Raw genomic sequence first — 8,766 nt, 5'->3', positions numbered from 1 at the left:
AGCGGTGCCCACCTCCCAGAGCTGGGAGGAGTGCGAGTTAACAGGTGGGAAGCTGGTACACGAGACCGTGCCCACAGTGAACGCTCAGGAAGTGCGAGCTTCCAGGACTGACTCAGCCAGTGATGAAAAGTACCCAGAGGTCCCATTCCCAGACACCAGCAACATAAAATCTAAGCTGCTGGAATAATAAGGAAACAAAACTCATTTTATTTCAAGAGACTTTAGCCAGGCCGGTGAGGCTCAGTGGTTGAGCACTGGCCTATGAACTGGAAGTCACAGTTAGATTCCCAGCCAGGGCACATGCCTGGGTTGTGGGCTCCATCCCCAGTAGGGGGCGTGCAGGAGGCAGCCAATCAATGATTCTCATCAGTGATGTTTCTATCTCTCTCCCCCTCTCCCTTCCTCTCTGAAATCAATAAAAATATATTAAAAAAAATAAAGTCTTTAGAAAAATTCACCCACCAGTGGGCTCGGGGGCATAGGGTCCCCCACCCCACGCACGCTCTATCCTGCACCCCAGGTGCTGGAGCTCAGGCCCCTGTGCTTAAACCACCCGACTCCGTCCACGCAGCAGCGGGTACTGGGCCCATCGCACACCTGCACGCTGTAGGCACGGGGGTAAAGCAAGGAAGGAAACGCCCAAGATGCCTGTCCCTGGGGGATTCCCGCTCTAACGGGGGAAACTAACCAGCATAACGTAATAACTCAGCACGTGGCCTGGTAAACTAGAAGGTAAGTGCTGTGGAGGAGAGGAAAGGAGCAGGGCAAGGATGTGGGGGGCGGGGGGAGGGGAGTGGGGGCAGTTTAAATAGGAACTCAGGGGAGGCCTGGTGCCCACCAGGGGTCTCTAGTGTCAGCTCTTCACTGAGCCCACGGGACTTCCAGGGGCCCCACAGCCTGGGCCAGGGGTCGGGGCACCGGTCCTCCAGGTGGGAGCCCAGCCGGACGTGAGGCCACCAGATCCACAACAGGCGTGTGGGGGCACCTGGCTCAAAGGCTCCTTTCTCAGAGAAGCCAACATCTCCCCACGGCACAGCCGGGGCAGGAGTCCCCTCACTCCTCCAGGCCTCCCTGAGGTTAGAGCTGAGCAAGGACCCGAGGGGGAGAGGTTGGCCTGGCAGCCGGAGGCAGAGGTCTGAGAGGTGCAGGAGGTCACGTAGGGCAGCAGGACACCGCACAGGGCGCTGTCGGGGTACATTCCAGGGGACCTGCTGCAGGCCTGAGCACAGGGCTGGCTTCAGCTAAGGCTCCCTCTGCTGCCTGGGGGTACGGACGGGGCAGGTGAGGGCAGGCAGGAGGCCCTGCAGCCGCCCCGGGTGTGAGCAGTGAGCGCTCACACAGCTGTGTTTCCGGTGCAGCAGAGCTCAGAAAACCCTAATGCACACCCATGAGCAGGCACCCAGTCCAGCCACTGGCACAACCTGCATTTGTAGCCTCAACAGCAACCAGGACCGTCTGTGCTCAAGGCAACAGCTCCTGCCTCCGGGGAGAGGACGGAGGAAAAGCCGGCAGTGGCCACACCACTGTCACGCGCGTCCCTCCCCCCCGCCGCTGTCCACTGCCCGAGGGGCATTGCCAGAACCACGGCCAGCTCTGCCGAGAGCACGGAGAGCACGCAGTGAGCACCCGAGTCAGGACCTGACGTGCCTGGGGCTCCCCTTCCTGCCCCGCCTGCCCCGGGAGGGGAGGAGGCCTGACCGGAGCACAGAGGCCAGTGAGCCTTCGCCTTCGGGGCGAGCGCCTCCTGCCCTGGTTACTGTCCCTGCTGGAGTCGATGTGCTTATTTTTAGCCATCATGTGACTCGCCAGTATTTTCCAGGCTCTGCTTGAGTCACTCTGGTGGGGGGGGGGGGGGGGGGTGGTGAGGGGTAAAAAAGGCAGGACAGAACTACTCATTTTGAAACGGCTCAAGTATTAAGAATTCTAACTTTTAACAGTTACTTGAACATGCGTGTATTTCTCTTGATAAACGGACTGCACACCTCGCACGTCTTGGTAGAAAAGTAAGTGTGCTTCAGAGCATGTTAGGTGCCAACCAGTCACCACCTCAGTTCACAATTCCTGTTTGTAAGCTGTTCTCAGAGCAGTGTCTTTCCAGGAATGGTAAGGACCCTCACCCCCACGAAACAGCACACGGCAGAACCCCGATGACCCTCGGGTGCACCCTGGCCTGTCCGCTGCAGCACCGAGCCAGCCCCCTTGGATACACTCTCAGGAGTGACCATGACACGGGGTCCTGGCACACAGCAGCCCCTTCGGCAAAGAGCTCACACAGCGAGACGGCCATTTGGGGGGACACAGTCCTTAATTACTTCACGATGTTCAGAGTCCCCGCTGACTCAGCACTGACAGTCCTAAGCCAGTTGTCCCCATTAATACTATCGTACCCAGAACCCCTTGCAAAGAGACGTGGTCGGAGGCCACAGGGCAGGTTGCAGCTCAGGCAACTGAGAGCCCGAACCACCGGCCTGGAGTCACCGCCTCTCCTCCTCTCCGGGTGGCTCCTGCTCTGAGTTCTCTGCTTCCACCAACCGTGAGGCCAGACGCCTGCCCGTCATGTCCTTGGCTTCCCTGTCTTTTGCTCCCACGCCCAATCACCATCGGTTTTGTTGATAGCACCTCTTTAATGTCTCCACAACCCACATGGCCACACCTCTAGTTAGGCCACCCTCCTCTCCTACATGGTTTGCTGCAACAGCTTCTTAGCTAGTCTCCTGGATTAGCCGAGTTCTCAATACCACAGAGCAAATCTGTGCTTAAAACCTTCCAACGACTCCCCACAGTCCCCATGATGAAGTGTAAACCTCTGTGACCGATAGAGCCTATGGTGACCCCCCCACCCCCGACACACACACATAATGGTCTCTACCTCCTGGTGCTCCCACCGTTTTGTGGTCCCCTCTCCGATAGTGTGAGAGGGACCTGTAACTTGCAGGATGATGGGACGTTGCACCTATGATTATGGAACGATACATATGACTTTTCCCCTGCTGTCCTGGAAGAGCAAGCTGCCATGTAGTAAGTACTGAAGCTGGAAAAACCCCTCGCGACGAGGTGGCCTCTAGGACCGAGATCAGCTGCCTGTAAGAAACAGAAGCCTCAATCCTTCAGCCTCAGAAAACTCCCAACAACTTAAAGGAGCTTCTCCAGTTGAGCCTCTGATTAGACGACAGCCCCAGCAGATACGTGAAGTGCAGCCTAGTGAGACCCTAAAGCAGAGAACATAGCTACGTTGTGCCAGGGCTTTAGACAAGACATGTGTGTTGTTTTAAGATGACAGATCTGTAGTAATTGTTTTTGCAGCAACAGAATATGAACATGACCTCTCAACCCATTATACAAGGGCCCTGCTCACCTCTGCAGCCTCACTTCTCAAAGTTCATACAAAATGCACTTCACCGAGTACAACACAATCTCTCTCAACTTCAACATGCTGCTCCTTCTGCTTGCAGTGGTCCTTCCATCCCCTTCACCTGGCTGACTTCTACTCATTCATTAAGTCTTGGTCATGCCTCATTTCCCCCCAAAACCCTTACTAGAATACTCACAAGACCAGCTCACGTGGTCTTCCTACACAGCCCGACAGCACTCACCTCACTTTACTGTTATTATCTATTTATTGTCAGGTTTCCTCAGGAGGCTGCAACTTCCTTGAATCAGTATTTCTCCAAAATCTCTTACTGTGCCTTAACAACCATTTGCTGAAAGACTAAATGAATGAGAATTCAAGTAAAGCTTTAACCAAAAAAAGCAAGGATCCAATAAATATGAAGTTGTTTAAGAAGTATTTTCTGGACTACGGGCAGCGCACCAGCTGTTTTCTAAGCTACAGTGCAAGGGGCTCCTCGGGGGCGGAGATGATTGGAAAGAATTTCAGAAACACTCGTGTCGGTGTAAGCACCGCCTCTGCTTGATCTCAATGGACACTGCAGCGATTCCACTTAAACCAGCTCAACAAATACTGAATAGGAAGCTTCCACACATCAAGCCATTGGGAAGCAATGACTGAACAAGACAGAACTGGTTGATAGCTTTCAGTCACCTAATTCAAAGGGAGTCTAGAAAATTCTTCAAGTCAAAACTGGTTTCTATTCCCACCCAACCTACCAAGCGACACAGAGAGGCACCAGTAATAAGAAAGTCAGGTTCACCGGTGATCTCATATTCTCATGGAAACGATAAATGCTAAGTACTGCCTTCTGAGGCCTGACAAGTTTTAGCGTGAGGCTGAGAGGCCAAACATCTAGTTATTACACCTCTGGAGAGAGAAGGGAAGATCCATTAGAGTGATACATGGGTTTCAGTTGCAGAGCCAATTAATATTTCAGCATATAAAGGGAGCAGCTGAATGAGAGAGACCCAGTGCTGTTACAAAAGGACCCGATGCTGTTAGAGGGCATGAGGGCTTGCTCTCAGGTGCAGGCGGGACAACAATGCAGCCACCGGCCCCTTCTGCAAAGCCCTGTGTGTGGGCACAGAGCCCCGCACGCTTCAGTGCACGCCAGCTTGTCTGAAGGGCTTACTCTCGACTTTGCCATCACCCAGACCATCCGCTCAGAGAATTCTTTTTTTTTTAAAATACAGAGAATTCTTTTAGTTGAAGGATTAAGAAATCTGAGATGAGTCCTACTCGTCTAGGGCTCAGTAGTCAGGGCTTTGTGCACACTGTGCTTGGAGCTGTGCGGAGGCCTGGTGCGGGCGGCTTTACCGACCCTGCATTTCTGAACGCCCATAAAACACAGTAACCCTCACCCAAGAGTCTGGTGCAAGGACGAATGGGAATGTTTTTGAACTTTTAAAAATTACTGCTGTTTTTTAAAATAAATGCCACCCAAAGAGAACAGCATGTGTTCTGTTTAAGCCTTTCCAACACAGCACAGCGTTTACGTCCACCACACACGATGCAATTTGAAGGTGGTTTGTGAGAATTCACTGAGCTTCAGGATAGCGTGGGGAGGAGAGAACGACATAAAACAAGACCAAACCACGCGGTCAAGCTTCAAATCTTGGGTTGAATTATCCAGTCATCTGTCAAGGATGCGTCTCAGAAAGCGATGACGTGGGACAGAATGAGAAATGCACGGCTCTTCCCAGGACGAAGCCTGGGCCCCTCTGCAGCGGTGCCAGAGACCCCGATCTGACGCTCCTGCATTCTTCACGACTCTGCTCCTCTCAGTGCCCGAGACGCACAGGTACTCGGTCTCCGGGCAGGGCAGAGCGGTGCACATCCTGTGCTGTGGTTTATCGCCATTACAGGGAGAGAAGTGCAGTTTCGATTATTCTTTAAGGAGAAAACTATCCCCGAAGCTAGCTATGTATTTATCTACGAAAGTTGGAAACACTCTTCACACAGGAAGGAGAGGGCTAACCTCTACCTGAGAAGGTGTCTTGCTAATTATGGGATTCGTGAGAAAAAGGAACCTCTTCCTTGTTTTGAGTCGATATTCCATGATCTCTTAAAATGAACATTTGATCCTTGAAGAGTTAAGTAGTGATGTGGGTAGTACAATATATGGTTAGGTGGCTGGGGACTGAGATAGTGGCATCAGCAGGTACATACTGGGAAGTTGTAAGAATCGATAGGCATGGCTCAATTTCATAGGAAGACCATGGAGGGATAAGAAGGTGCCTGTGCCTACCCTACAGGGCTCGGATGCCATTATAGTCTGTGCCCCGTCTAAAGAGAAGACATGGGAACATGCATTTCTTGGAGTAAGCAATGGCTTTGGTGGAGTGAGAACAATATTTGTGTTTAAGGGGTGGAGATTCTCAAAATGCAAATGAAGACTTGTGTCTTGATAAGAAGAAGGAAGTCCTGCATAAAGGCACAGGCTGGAGTGGAATTTAACTTCTTATGTACATTTTACTTGGAGTCTAATTGAGTTAAGTGCCTGTTAAGTAAATAAACATCAAAACTCTTTGGAGTAATATAACAAAATCCAGAGTCTCCACAACATGACATCACAATGTCTAGGATGCAGTCCAAAATTACTCAACATATAAAAAGCCAGGAAAATGTCACATATTCTCAAAGGAAAAGATAATCAACATGTAACAACTGTGAGATAGTCAGAATGGTGGAATTAGCAGACAGCAACTGTAAAGCTAACTTAACCATGCTCAGTTGAAAATTTTTAAAAATATCAATAGTACAATGGAGATGATGGAGGAAAATAGGTAAATTTGAAGATACATGAATGGAAACCATCCAGTCTAAAGAATAGAGGCAACTACTAATTTGTACCTAATTCCTTCACATTTTTTACCCAGTCCCCCAACCCTCCTCCATTAGTCGGTTCTCTGTAACTATGAGTCTGTTTCTATTTTGTTTATTTTGTTCTTTAGATCCCACATATAAGTGAAATCACATGGTATTTGTCTGACTGATTTCACTTAGCATAAAAATATCTAAGTCCATCCATGCTGATGCAAGTGGTAAGATTTCCTTCTTTTTTATGGCTGAGTAGTAGTCCATTATAGGTATGTACCTCAGCATTTTTATCTAATTGATGGGCACTTGGGTTGCTTCTGTATCTTGGCTATTGTAAATAACACTGAAATGAACTTAGGGGTGCATCTATCTTTTCAAACTAGTATTTTTTTTCAGGTATATACCTAAAAGTGGAATCGCTGGCTCATAGGGCAGTTGCATTTTTTTTGAGGAACCTCCATCCTGTTTTCCACAGTGGCTACAACAAACTGCACTTCCACCAATAGTGCAAGAGGATTTCCTTTTCTATACATCCTCACCAACACTTATTGTTTGTCGATTTATTGATGATAGACATTTTGACAGGTATGAGGTGATATCTTATTGTGTTTTAATGTGCATCTCTCTGATGATTAGTGATAATAGCATCTTTTCACATGCTTATTGGCCATCTGTACTATGCCCTCTTTGGAGAAGTGTCTACTCAGGTCCTCTGCCCACTTTTTAATTAAATTGTTTTCTTGGCATTGAGTTGTATGAGTACTTTATGGTATATGCAAAGTACAACATAGGGGATATAATCAATTTATTTATATATATATATATATATATATATAACTTGGGCTGAGGGGGGCTGGTCAAGTCCTGTAGAGATCCTCAGACCTCAGAAAAACCAGCGGCTCCAAAAGAAATGGGGCGAAAGAACAAGAATAAAGTTTATTCTATATACATAAAAGTTGACTTGCATGTGCGCGAAACATATAAAGCTCTCACAGGTGCTAATCGCATGTTTGTGTTTCGATCTGTCACTGTCGATCATGAATTTGGTTGTTTTTCTAAACGTGTGATTCTTTGTCCTAAACGTGCGATTTTTTGTCCTAAAAATGAACACGTTCATAAATTAAGTGAAGAAATTTTGGATATACTTGATGGAGATGTTCACACCTATTTGAGTGATGATTCTATTGATTCAACGGATGATGCCGAAAAGGAAAATTTTCCCATTGAATTTCTTAATAGTATTACTCCTTCGGGAATGCCATGTCATAAACTAAAATTGAAAGTAGGTGCAATCATCATGCTACTGAGAAATCTTAATAGTAAATGGGGCCTTTGTAATGGTACTAGATTTATCATCACTTGTTTTTATATCATGTCTTTGTTGTTGTTATAGTATGTCTTTGCTGTTGTTATATCATGTTGTTACTGTTTATTATTAATCAATTTATATATTATTTTCATATACATTTCAATAATTTTCTTTCATCTCTGACACTTCTATTATAGAGAAAGGGTGAATAGTGATATTAAAATATTTCTTCTAATTAATTTCCTTTCAATGTGCATGAATCCATACACTGGGCCACTTATATTGTAATAACTATGTACGGTGCCGGGGGTACTGAAAAGATTGGGGAGAAAACATAAAGTATATGGCTGTCTAACCCCTATGCTGTAACTGAAATTAATAAAAAACAATACTGAATCTGAACTGTAATTGAAAACTAAAATTTAGCCGAAACCGGTTTGGCTCAGTGGATAGAGCGTCGGCTTGTGGACTGAAGGGTCCCAGGTTCGATTCCGGTCAAGGGCATGTGCCTGGGTTGCGGGCACATCCCCAGTGGGAGATGTGCAGGAGTCAGCTGATCGATGTTTCTCTCTCATCGATGTTTCTGGCTCTCTGTTTCTCTCCCTTCCTCTCTGTGGAAGATCAATAAAATATATTTAAAAAAAACAAAAAAACAAAAAAACCCCTAAAATTTAGAGAGAGAGAGAGAAAGAGAGAGAGAGAATGAATCCTGGTAAAGCACCACAGGGACCTGTGGGATAATTTCAAAAGTTCCAACATCCAGATAAAAGGAGTCCCAGAAGGATAAGATAGAGTGGAGCTAAAAAAAATATTTGAAAAAATAATGCCTGAAAACCTACCAAATATGGTAAGAAACATAAACTTGCAGATTTAAGATGTTTAATGAACTCCAAAGCAAGATAAATTCAAAGAAAACCATGATTAGGCACATCACAGCCACACCAACGGGAGCCAAAGATAGAGAAACTTGACTTCAGAGCAAAATGACATGTTATATAAGGAGAAGGATTAGAATGAGTATGCTCTTCTTATCTCTGGAGGCCACAGGCAATGAACAACAGCTTTAAATGCTTAAAGAAAGAGAAAGACTAGCCTGCATTCTTTGTCTGGGGAAATATTCTTCAAGAATGAAGGTGAAATAAAGATATTTACAGAAAGAAACTTAAAGAATTGATTGCCACTGGACCTGTTCTTTAAGAAATGCTAAAGAAAATTCTCCAGTCTGACGAGCAATGAAATCAGCAGG

General features: G+C 46.8%; 1 protein-coding gene and 1 long non-coding RNA gene across 3 annotated transcripts in view; one reads left to right on the top strand and one right to left on the bottom strand.

Annotated features, from left to right (window-relative positions):
- Window positions 1-4,554, top strand: part of LOC107183508 — a 63,163-nt gene extending 58,609 nt beyond the window's left edge. Inside the window, exon 4 of the long non-coding RNA XR_001514298.1 lies at window positions 3,627-4,554. This is a non-coding gene — a long non-coding RNA (uncharacterized LOC107183508). The remainder of the gene's footprint in view (window positions 1-3,626) is intronic.
- MAPRE2 (microtubule associated protein RP/EB family member 2) overlaps window positions 1-8,766 on the bottom strand; it is a 115,843-nt gene that overhangs the window by 9,871 nt on the left and 97,206 nt on the right. The gene's annotated exons all lie outside the window — the stretch shown is intronic.

Source organism: Myotis davidii, unplaced genomic scaffold, assembly GCF_000327345.1.
Source record: "Myotis davidii unplaced genomic scaffold, ASM32734v1 scaffold520, whole genome shotgun sequence".
Taxonomy (NCBI): Eukaryota; Metazoa; Chordata; class Mammalia; order Chiroptera; family Vespertilionidae; genus Myotis; species Myotis davidii.
This window is presented reverse-complemented; position numbering and strand designations above follow the sequence as displayed.